The following is a 12,719-nucleotide window of genomic DNA, read 5'->3' as shown; positions in this document are numbered from 1 at the left end:
CATATGACCACAGCCTATCAGGTATCATCCTGATAGCCTACATCCCATTCCTCTGTGTTCCCACAAGGAGGGCCTTCCTATCAAGGGGAAGGGGAATGGTGTTACCTCAAGCCCCAGGAATACCACTTCTGGGCATATACCCAAACAAGGTACCCAACAAAGGACTTTTGCTCAGCTGTGTTTGTAACATCTGTATTCATAATAGCCTGAATCTGGAAACAACCTAGATGTCCTTCAACCAAAGATTAGATAGAGAAACTGGAATACTACTACACAGATATTAAAACAAAGAAATCCTAAAATTTGCAAGCAAATGGATGGATCTAGAAACTATTATTCTGAGTGAACCAGAAAAACACACATGTATATACTTACTTATCAGTGGATATTAGCCTAACATAGACATCATCTGAGAGACTCCAACCCAGTGGGGGAATGGGAAAGACGCTGGGACTGGCAGCCAGATTCTTGACAGAGTGCTGAGAGTGCTATGGAAAAGTGAGGGGATGGAAGGTCCCAGAGGGTTCAGGAGCACTACAAGGAGACCATCAAGGCTGGTGGATCTTGAACCAGGAGGGCCTGAACAAATTGTTGCACCAGCCAAGGACAATGTATGCGCTGAACCTAGACACCCAGTTCAAATATGGCCAATGGATAGCTCATTCTCCACAGTTGTGGGGGAAGCAGGGACTTCCTCTGACATGAACTATGGTGCCCAATTAACTTTTATATAAATTTTATATGTTTGCTTTTTGGGTATTTGTTATTAATTTCTCCCAACTTTTCTCTCTCTAAAAGCTCCTTGACAATCTTTATTGATTACCCACAATGATATAATCTTAGCCATAGTGGAGGTAACTGTGATTCTGGCTGAGTCTGTTCTTGACAACTGATGTAGTCTTATTCTGCTTTCTATAATTAATTCAGAAATCTTTTATATGAATGTCTTTATCTTTTAACTTTGTTTATGTACTAAGAAAGCTCACCCATAACATTATCTTCCATTTACATAATGAAGCCAACGGGAGAATGAGTTGAAGGCAAAATAACCAAAATGCAGTCAAGTTTAGGACTAATTCGATACACATACGCATCTTGCAGTCTTGTTCTACCAGAGTTAACTCTTTTTCTCCTTCCCCTGTTAGACATCTTGGACTGTTTAAATTCGAATCTCCTTGTAAACTTTGAAACACATTATCTTACTTGTAGGTAGCTAATCCAATTGTAGGCCTCAGCCAGTTAATATCTCCCATTAATTTTTGAAAATCATTAGGAATTTGCAACTGGTCTCTATAGATATGTATCATTTGCATTAAAATATTTTGTTGACTCATTTTTATAGCTCAAATCAGTAACTGAATATGTCAACCTTTTATTTTTTTCTGGAGCAATCTGTAACCCTCAGCAGGCAGAATTCTTTGTGTTTCCCTTAACAATTTCTGTAAAGTATCTGAGTCAGAATCAGCCAACAAAATAGCATCCATATAATGATAAATGATAAAACGAAGAAATTGCCTATGAATTCTTCCTGAGAGTTGTTGCACAAAATATTGACATAAAGTTGGACTATTTAACATTCCCTGTGGAATTACCTTCCAATAATATCTCTTTATTGGACCATCGTTATTCAGAGTGGGTACTGAGAAAGCAAACCTTTCCGTATCCTGCTCGCTCATACAAGGGTATTGTCAAAAAACAAACAATCTTTTAAGTCAATTATTATTATTGGCCCCGGCATATGTTGTTTTTTACAACAAACACAGGTGAATTTCACGGGCTGGTAGACTCCCCTATATGTTGATACTCAAGTTACTCTTGTACCAGTTGCTCAAGTGACTGCGATTTTTCTTTTGTTATGGGCCACTACTCTTGCCACACAGGTCTGTTTGCTATCCATTTTAAAGGCAGGGTAGTTAGTAATTCAGCAGTGGCACCTCTTATAAATTTGGGGACTCAATCCCTGTGGTGTCCTGTATTTGGACAATGGTCACAGGTTGCTATTGTTCTTAATTATAGGTATCAATACTTTCATTAGGAGCATTAACCATATCACCTCTAACTTCCTCATTTGCTGTTCCTGGGACTGCAGGGATATTAATTTGAGCACCCCAGTGTTCATAAACTTATGTGTATGTCAGACACATAGCGTCTCAACTTCCCAATTTGCCCTCTGGTCACACGCATTTAATCCATCATACACTTTGTCTTATTTGATATAATTTACCAAATTCCTATAAACCATATATTAACTTTCTAAAGGGGCCAATGTGGATTCCGATACTTTTTGCGGAAGTATAGTAATGTCTGCTTCTGTATCTATAAAACCTATTTCAACACCACTCATTTGTACCTTTAATGAGGGACTCAGATTGGTAACTATTGTTTGCCAGAACACACAGATTTTTGTACTTCCAAGGGCACCAGTTTTTTCCTCCTGGAGCAGCTTTGGCCTCGGTGTGAGGAAACAGCAACAGCTGAGCAACTATAGTTATGGTATTAATTTGCATCTCCATCTTTACATATGCCATGATTTTAATTTTTTCCTTGCAATCCCCATGTATAAACCTGGATGCAAAATAAAGCCTTAAGAAGCTAATTTACTTCTTCCCAAGATGATTTCTAATGTCCCTGAAGGTAAAGGACTTTAAACACCAGTATGTAACATTCTTGTAACACTCAAACTTTGCTGATTGTGTAAGATATTTATCTGAGGCCAGATCCAAAGACATTCTGCCTTCGGTAGCATGCATCAGATCATCGATACCTGGTTTTGATCTTTCTGCTTGCCAATTACTTCCTGGCGGATCAAAGAGAGAAGGCTTGTTTGCTGTGGGGCCTTGAGCTGACAGGCCCACCCTTTCTTTTCAGATGGCCATAGATGACCTCATATGTGCAGATATCTCTGTGGATGTATATGGAGTCTTTTGGGTAGATTCCCAGAAGCAGATTATCTTGGTCATTTAGAAATTTTCTCTTAAGCTTACTAAGAAACCTTCACACTAAATTCTTTAATGGCTTCACTTGTTTCTTCTCCTACCTTCAGTGAGCATTCCTCTTTTTCATGTCCTCTTTGGTTTTTGTTATCAAAGAAAATATTTTGTATGATAGCCATTTTTTCAAGGGTAGGATGGAATCCCAGTTGAATTTAGTTTTCCTGTTCCTGATGGCTGAGGACTTTGAACACTTTCACAGTTATTTTCTGGCCTTTTTTATTTCCTCTTGGAAGAATTATGTTTTCAGGTCCTCTGCCCAGTTTTTTTCTTTTAATTTCTTTGTATTTCCTAGATATTTATCTTTTGTCAGGTTTACAACTGGAAAATACTTCATATGTGACTTCTTCACTTGGCTATTAGGGTTTTTGTTTTGTTATGTTATTTGTTTTGTTTTTGGTGTACACAAACATTTCAATTGTAGATGGTTCCCTGTAAAAGTACCTTTTATTCTCTTGGCTCAATTGTTGTCTGGGAGGCTTACTGCCTCCTTCTGCTAATCTAGGCCTAATCTTCTAGGCTTCTAACCTCCATACAATCTAACCTAGACCTAGAATATCTTGAGCCTCTGCGACCTAACTACTTAATAAGTTCACCCTTACTTGTTCTTTCTGAGCTCTGGGCTGGCAGGCTCAACTCAGCTGTTTTTGCTCAAAAACTTCTCACTGCTGAATTATTTAACCTGGCCTCTCTTCTTGGCCATTAATTGTTCTTCTTGGCCTCAAACTAACTCAGCTATCTGCTCTAAACTTCTCATTTTCTGGCTCATTCCATTTTAACCTGAGTTCCCTCTCTGCAACCTATATATGTATTATCTTCTTGGTAAAAATCACCTCCTCTCTGAAAAAATGCCTCTTAAGTAGCTTCCCTTTCCTCTCTCTTCTCTTGAGAGTTAAGCTTGTCATCTTCTGTCAAATCTTCTCTGATTCATAACCTGGGTGCTTCCTTCTACAAACTAATTTTATCTTCATTGGGATTAAAGCATGTAACACCATGCCTGAATCTAAGCTTTTCTTTACCTGATACTTGCTCTATAGCAGTCTGGCCTTGAACTCTGATCTATTCACCTCTGTCTCCTGGATTAAGTGCATGCTTGTATTTTATTCAGATCACAGGGACCTAGACGATCTTTGGGTGTGATCTTTTGCCAGAACAGCCATGTTATGAATTAACATTTCTCTACAGTTCCCTTTGTTGATGATTGGCCTTCTTTCCTGAACAACTGTTTTCTTATTAATAAGTTCTCTATTCCTGCAATGTGAAGCATTTCTCCCACTTTTTCATGAGTTTCAGGTCTTATATTAACATCATCAATTATGGGAGTTGTTGTTTGAACAACTAGATTAATAAGGCCCTAGTTTCATTCTTCTGCATGTGGTTCAGCACGATTGGTTGAAGAGGATTATCTTTTCTCCAGTGCGTATTTTTAAGCATCTTTGTCATGAACCAACTGGCTATACACATCGGTTCATGTCTGTATCTTCTCTTTTGCTTCCTTTGTCTTCCTGTCTGTTTTTATGCTAGCAACGCACTCTTTATTACATTAAACAAATACACTGAGAATGTGAACGAAATAGAAAACCCAAGTCTCAGCTCATATAACTACAGCCATCTACTTTTGTTAAATATGCCAAAATTTTGATCAAATGAAAGGCAGCTTCTTCAACAAACAGTTCTTCAAAACTAGCTATCTACATGGAAAAGAATGAAATTAGATCCACATCTATCATCACATGAACACTCCAAACGAATCCAAGGCCTCAATGTCAAACCTGACTTGCTGGAAATTCTAGAAGAAAACATGGGCAGGGCAGTAGGCATAGTGCCCTACAAAGTGTAGGTACAGGGAAGGGATTTCTGACTAGGACTCCATTTGTTTAGTAATTAAGACTAACAATTAGCAAATGGGTGCCTACAAAACTAAAAAGGTTATGTATAGCAATGGAAATAATCAGTTGTGTGAAGAGGAAGCCCATGGAGTGGACAGAATCTTTGCCAGGTATACATATGATAGAGGACTAATGTCCAGCATGTACAAAGAACTCTGTTCACTTTTTGCTGGGTTGAGATATGTATTGATTAGGGTCAAGTTTTGAAGTCTTCTACTGTTCTTAGGATGCATTAATCTGTGATTATTTTTACCATTAGCAGAATTTATCTTATGAAATTAGGGTGCTCATATTATGTGTGCATATACTTAGAAATATAATATACTCTTGATGGATTGTTCCACTAATCAGTATGAATTAAGTTTATTTAAGTCTTGTGACTAGATTTTGTGTAAGGTCAAATTTTTCAACTATTGGAACAGTAAGCTCTGCTTGGGATACAATTTTACATTCTTTTGTCTGCACTTTGTGGTTCATTTATTGGAGGCAATGGATAGGTACATCATTAATTTTAATCCAAAATGTTCTTCTGTGCCATTTTAATGGAGGACTGAGGCAAAAAAAATATTTAGAATTATTGTAGGAAGATGTATATTAGTTGCTGTCATTTTGTTGGTTGTGCAGCTATTGGTTCTTTTTTATTCTTTAATATTTAATTTTTTCACAACTGTGTTTTCTTCAATATGGCTGTAAGAATGTGTTTGTCTTTTTGTAAAGTCTGAAGAATTCTTTCAAGTATCTTGTATTGCTTGTCAAGTGATCATGAATTCCTTAAGTCTGTTTTTATGTTAGAAAATTTTGCCTTCACCTTCAGTTATGATTGATAGTTTTGCTGGGTATAATTATCATATTTGATAGTTGTCATTCAAAGCTTGAAGAGCATCATTTCAATCCCTCCTGACTTTGTAGTTTCTGTTGAGAAATCCGATGTGATTCTGACAGGCTTGCCTTTCTATGCAACTTGTTCTCTTCTGCCATATTTTCTTTCTTTCTTTTTTGAAAATCCACTTTACATTCCAATTGTAGCCCTCTCTTTTCTCTCCTCCTGTTCCCTCCTCCCTCCCCGAGTCCCCCTAAGTCCTCAGAAAAAGAGAGCCCTCATCTCCTATCATCTGACTCCAGCCTATCACATCTCATCAGGACTTCCTGCATCCTCTTCCTGTGTTACCTGGCAAGCCTACCACACCAGGGAAAACTGATCAACAAATGGGCAACAGAGTCCATGTCAGAAACAGCCCCTGCTTCTCATATTATGAGGTCCACATGGAGATTGAGCTGCCTATCAACTACATATTAGCAGGGCATCTAGGTCCTCTCCATGCATGGTCCTTGGTTGGTACATCAATATCTGCAGGCACCCCTTGGCCCAGATTTGTTGACTCTGTCTTCATGTGGTGCGCTTGTGTTCTCTGTGTCCTTATATACCCCCTCCAATGCTTCTTTAAGACTCTCTGCACTCTGCTCAAAGTTTAGCTGTGAGTCTTAACATCTGTTTCAGTCCCCTGATGGGTGGAGTGTTTCAGAGGACACCTATGGTAGGCTTCCATTCTGTTCCATCTCTTCAACTGTTTCTGGTGTGTATTGTAATTGTCCTTCTGAATGAGAATTAAGCATCATCCCTAGGATCCTCCTTGTTCTTTAGCTTCTTTAAGTCTGAGAATTGTAATATGGTTATCCTGTATTATATGGCTAATATCTGCTTATATGTCAGTGTATACCATGTGTGTCTTTTTGGGTTTATGTTATCTCACTCAAGATGACCTTTTCTAGTCCCATCTATTTGCCTGAAATTTTCATTATCTTCTTGTTTTTAATAGCTGAGTAGTATTCCATTGTTTAAATGCACTACAATTTATTTATCCATTCTTTCTTGTATGCTGGATCATCTTCAGGTATATGCCCTGGAGTGGTATAGCTCAGTCTTGTGGTTGCACTTACTCAATTTTCTGAAAAAGCATGAGATTGATTCTCAAAGTGGTTCTACAAGTTTGTATTCCCACCAGGAATGGTGGAGTGTTTTCCTTTATCCACATCTTTGCCAGCATGTATTGTCACTTGAGTTTTTTTATCTTAACAATTCTGATGGGTGTAAGATGGAATTACAGGGTCGTTTGATTTGCATTTCCCTGATGAATAAGTTATTTGAGCTTTACTTTAAGTGTGTCTTGGCTATTCAGTATTCTTCTGTTGAAAATTCTCTATTTTGCCCTGTGTCCCATTTGTAATTGGATTATTTCATTTGTTTGTGTTTAATTTCCCAATTTTATTATGTATTTTGTGTATTGGCCCTCTGTTAGATGGAGAATTAGTGATCTTTTCCATGTCTCTAGGCAGGCATTTTGTTGTCTTGACAGTGTACTTTGCCTTACAGGAGATTTTCAGTTTCATCAGGTCCCTTTTATTAGTTTCTGATCTTAGAGCCTGAGCTGCTGGTGTTCTGCTCAGGAAGTTGTCGCTTCTGCAATGAGTTCAAGGCTCTCCCCCACACTATATTCTAATGGATTTAGTGTGTCTGCGTTTTTGCTGGGGTATTTAGTGTTTTTTTTTTTGTCTAAGTTAGGGAAATTTTCTGGTGTAATGTTACTGAAAATATTTTCTGTGCTTTGGAAACAATTTCTCAGACTCTTCTATCCCAATTACTTATAAATTGTATTCTTCTGGTGTTCTGAAAACTTTTCTATTCAATATCATACTTTTAAGTTAATTAATTAATCTTTGAGCTTGTTAAGATGATCCAATTATTCCATCTTGGCTTTGAGCTTAAGTATTCTGTCCTTTCCTTTGACCCATTATTTTGGTGAAGCTATCCACAGATTGATTATTTATTTATTTATTTATTTATTTATTTATTTATTTATTTATGTTTTGTGTTTATTTAATCACTTTAAAGCCTGATCTCAGCCCCTTCCCACCTCTCCTTACCGTCCCACCATTGTGTCTTGCCTCATTCTCCTCTCCTTCTTCTCAGAGAAGGGGCATCTTCCAAGTGGTACCAACGTACTCTGGCACTTCAACTCCTAGCAGTACTAATGGCATCTTCTTCCACTGAGGCCTGACAAGGAAGCTCAGGTAGGGGAAAAAGATCCATAGACAAAGGAGAGAGAGAGAGAGAGTCAGAGATAGCCCCTGTGGCCATTAGTAGGGGACCCACCTGTTGACCAGGCTGCACAATATATATGGGGTTTAAGGAACAGCCTGTGCATGCTCTTTGGTTGGTAGTTCATTGTCTTTGTACCCATATGAGCCCAGGTTAGATTACTCTATAGGTTTCTGAGGTGACTTTGACCCCTCTAGCCCCCTCTATTTTTCATCACTCTCTTCCACCAAACTCCCTGAGCTTAGCTTATTGTTTGACTTTGGGTCTCTATATCTACTTTCATCAGCTTCAGAATGAAACCTCTAAGAAGACAGTTATACTAGGCTCCCTTCTGTAAGCGTATCAGGGTTTCACCTATAGTAATGGGGGTTGTCTCAGTCTCATAGGGTAGCACTTAAGTTGGGCTAGTCGTTGGTCTGCCATTCCATCAATCTCTGCTCTGTCTTTATCCCTGCACTCCTTGTAGGCAAGACAAATTTTGAGTAGAATGTTTTATGGGTGGGTTGGTGTCCTTCCATGTCCACTGGGAGTCCCACCTGTCTACAGGATGTGGCAACTTCAGGCTTTATATCCCCATCTGTTAGAAATCCCCATAGACTCCTGGGAACCTCCCCTCTCACAGAGATGCCCCTCATTTCTGATCTCTTTTCTGGTCCTTCCCATTTCCCCTTAATCTCCCCACATCTGATCCTCATCCCTTTACCCTTCCCATCCCTTCTCCCACTCAATATACTCCCTTCATCTCTTTCAGATATCTATTTTTCTATTCTCAGTGAGATTCAAAATCCTCTCCTGAGCCTTCTTTGTCTTTTTTGGGGGGAGGGGTTGGAGGATTGTAGCATGGTTATCCTGTGCTTTATGGCTAATATTCACTTATAAGTAAAACTCACTTATAAGAAATACATGTCTTTCTAGGTCTTGTTTATGTCACTCAGGATGACTTTTTTTTTTTACTTTCATTCATTTGCCTGCAAATTTCATGATGTCTTTGTTTTTAATGGCTGAGTAGTATTCCACTGTGTAAATATACCACATTATCTCTATACATTCTTCAGTTGAGGGGCAGCTAAGTTGTTTCTAGTTTATGGCTATTACAAATAAAGCTGCTATGAATATAGTTGAGCAAGTGTCCTTATTGTGTAGTATAACATCTTTGGGGTATATGCCCAGGAGTTGTATATTTGTGTCTTGAGATAGAACTAGTCTCAATTTTCTGAGAAACCTCCAATTTGATTTCCACAGTGGTTGTACTAATTTGCACTCCACAGTAATGGAGGATTTTCCCCATTATTCTATATCCTTGCCAGCATGTGCTTTAACTTGGCTTTTGATCTTAGCCATTCTGATATGTGTATGATGATTCTCAGTGTCATTTGATTTACATTTCTCTGATTACTACAGACATTACACATTTCTATAAGTGTTTCTTGGTCATTAGCGATTACACTGTTGAGAGTTTTCTGTTTAGATATCTACCCCATTTTTAATTGTGTTATTTGGTTTGCTGATCTTTAAATTTTTGAGCTTTTAAATTTAAAATTTGCTATAAATTATTCTGATTATATCATGGTTGTTATCCCCTCACTTATATCTTCTGGTTCCCATCCTCCTTCCATCTTCCACCATCTTCCCCTCCCCTAGACTTATGACAGAAGGGAACTTCCTCCTCCACCATATAAACACAGCCTATCAGGTTTCATCTGGCTAGCCTGCTTTCCCTTCCTCTGTGTGCCTGCAGAGACTCCCCACCAAGAGGAAGTGATCAAATCAGGAGAACCAGAGTTCATGTCAGAGGCAGTCCCAGCTGCCCCAACAACTGTTGTGAAAGAGCCATCCATTGACTATATCTGAGCAGGGGGGATAGGTTCACTGCATACATTGTCCTTGGTCAGTGCAACTGTTTTACAGCCCCCTCCCCTACTGAGGTCTAGATCTGCCTACTTTAATGGTACCTTTCTAGGGCTCCTGATCCTTCTCCTTGTATCCCCCAAATCTTCCATACCACTGTCATCACTCTGCCCAGAGTCCAGCATCTGTCCTGATTCCATGCTGGGTGGAGTCTCTCAGAGGACACCCATATTTGGCTAATATCCATTTATAAGTGAGTATATACTGAGAGGGTCAAAGTATTGCTATTCACAGATGATATGATAGTTTACCATAGAACCTCTACAGCAGATAAATACCTTCATCTGTGGCTAGATACAACATTAATTTAAAAAAATCAGTAACCTTCCTGTATACAAATGACAAACAAGCTGAGAAAGAGATTAGGGAAACAAATTCCTTCATAATAGCCACAAAAAGACATAAAGTATCTTGGTGTAACTCTAACCAAGCAAGTTAAAGATTTGTATGAAAAAGACTTAAAGTCTTGGAAGAACGAAATTGAAGAAGATATCAGAAGCTGGAAAGATCTCCCATGCTCATGCATCGGGAGACCAACATAGTAAAAATGAGAGTCTTACCAAAAGCAATCTAGAGATTCAATGCAATCATTATCAAAATACCTACACAATTCTTTACAGACCTTGAAAGATCAATTCTTAAATTCATATGGAAAAACAAAAACCCAGAATAGCTAAGACAATCTTGTAAAATGAAAGATCTTCTAGAGGAATCTCCATCCCTGATTTCAAGCTGTACTATAGAGTGACAGTAATAAAAATGTCATGGTACTGGCCTAGAAATAGGCTGGTTGACCAATGGAATTGAATCAAAGACCCACAAAAAAGCCCTATACACCTTTGGATACTTGATATTTGACAAAGAATCCATATCCATACAATGGAAAAAAGATTGCATCTTCAACAAATGATGCAGGTCTAACTGGATGTCTAAGTGTAGAAAAATGCAAATAGATTCCATATTTATCACTCTTCACAAAACTAAAGTCCAGCTAGATTAAAGAGCTCAACATAAAACCAGACACACTAAATCTGTTAGGAGAAAAAGTAGGGAAGAACCTTGAACTCATTGGCACAGGAGACAACTCCCTGAACAGAACACCAATAGCTCAGGCTTTAAGATCAACAGTTAACAAGGGAGGGGATAACCATTGAGATGTAATATGAATAAATTAACAAAATTTTAAAAAAGAAAAAAATACAACAACAACAACAACAAAGATCAACAGTTAATAAATGGGACATAATGAAACTGATAATCTCTTGTCAAGAGCCATCCTGTTAAAGGAGCTCACTAGGTATGTGGGCTGTCTAGGAGGTGATCCAGTATTCGCAATATCTATACTCTGGTGCACCCCCAGAACTGCTTCTAGCCTCTGACATGCTGTCAGGAGCCATTGGTTTGGGGAAGTTCAGTAGGCATTAGAGATCTCTGGAAGGGATCCAGTATGTTGCAAGTTCTGTGCCATGATGCACCCCAGAATTGCTTCCAACCTCTGACTACCCTGTTAATTGTGTGTGTGTGGGGGCATCCTGAATGGCTCTTGGCTTAAACCATAGGCAATTCCATCTTGCCTGTATGCTCCATTTTCTACACCTCTGCTTGGCACGTAGCAAGCTGAGGGTCAGCCCGAGACCACAACACCTGGTCCTGGTCACAGGAAGCGGCTTGCTTATCTTATCTCTGCAGCTGCATTCCTTAGAATTTACCTCTCTATCCTTGAAGTTTTTACTACTGAGATATATAGCAGAACATTCTCCTTAGGTCCTAGGAACCTGCTTGCTTATCATCTTTGCTTACTTCTTATCTTGAAGTTTTTACTACCGGGCTAGAGAGCAGAATAGCTGCCATTAGGTTTCCATAGCAACCCTGCTCTTGCCCCTCTGAAACTCTATAAAAACCCTGTAAAAATTTCAATAAACAGGGCTTGATCAGAATTCAGACTTGCCCTCATTTCTTCATGTCTCCTGTCCCTGTTTCACTTAGGCACCTCCTCCCAGGTTCTGTTTGAAGACCCCGCAGGCTGAGGCACAATTGTGCACTGCTTCATCTCTCTAAAATATGGCATTAGAACTGGGTGTGGTGGTGCACACCTTTAATCCCAGCACCCAGGCAGAAGCAGGTGGATCACTGTGAGTCTAAGGCCAGCCTGGTCTACAAAGTGAGTCCAGGACATCCAAGGCTAGATTCAAGGCCAGCTTGGTCTACAAAGTGAGTCTAGGACAGCCAAAGTTACACAGAGAAACCCTGTCTCGAAATATCAAAAAGAAAAAACATCTGGCATTGGTGTGAACTGTTATTTCTGGGTATTGACCAGCTCTGATTGAGCCAACATCCTGTAAGATCTTGTTTGGGATGTACTGTCTGTCATTCAGATGAATTAATCCCTGATTATGGAAATCCTGATTTGATTAAAATAGTTTAATAAGTTATCTTGTTTTAGATCTTCTTCTTTTGTGGCTTCAATAAATACCTTTATGGATCTCCAGATGCCTCACTAAGGATAGCCTTCTAGCAGATTTGTGGCTTCAGATAAGCCCCCACTCTAGATGGCACTAGGAATCCTGGTATTCACCATAAGTATAGGCAAGTTGGTTTAAACTTCCCATGAACCCAAGATATAATGGGACTAGCTAGAAATGTCTGAATAAGCACAGATCTTAATGTCTATGTATCCAAACTGTTCTGTTATAATTCCTTATACCTTGCCACTTTTGGCATCATATGTTGTCATTTTAAATTTACTCTGTTTCTTAGAATGAAAGACAGATAAAATTATTGTCCTGAACTCATTATGAACTGAGAGATAGCTGGACAATGTATAGTTAGATCAGT

The sequence above is a fragment of the Acomys minous genome (genome assembly GCF_964271855.1).
Source record: "Acomys minous genome assembly, chromosome: 6".
NCBI lineage: Eukaryota > Metazoa > Chordata > Mammalia > Rodentia > Muridae > Acomys > Acomys minous.
This window is presented reverse-complemented; position numbering follows the sequence as displayed.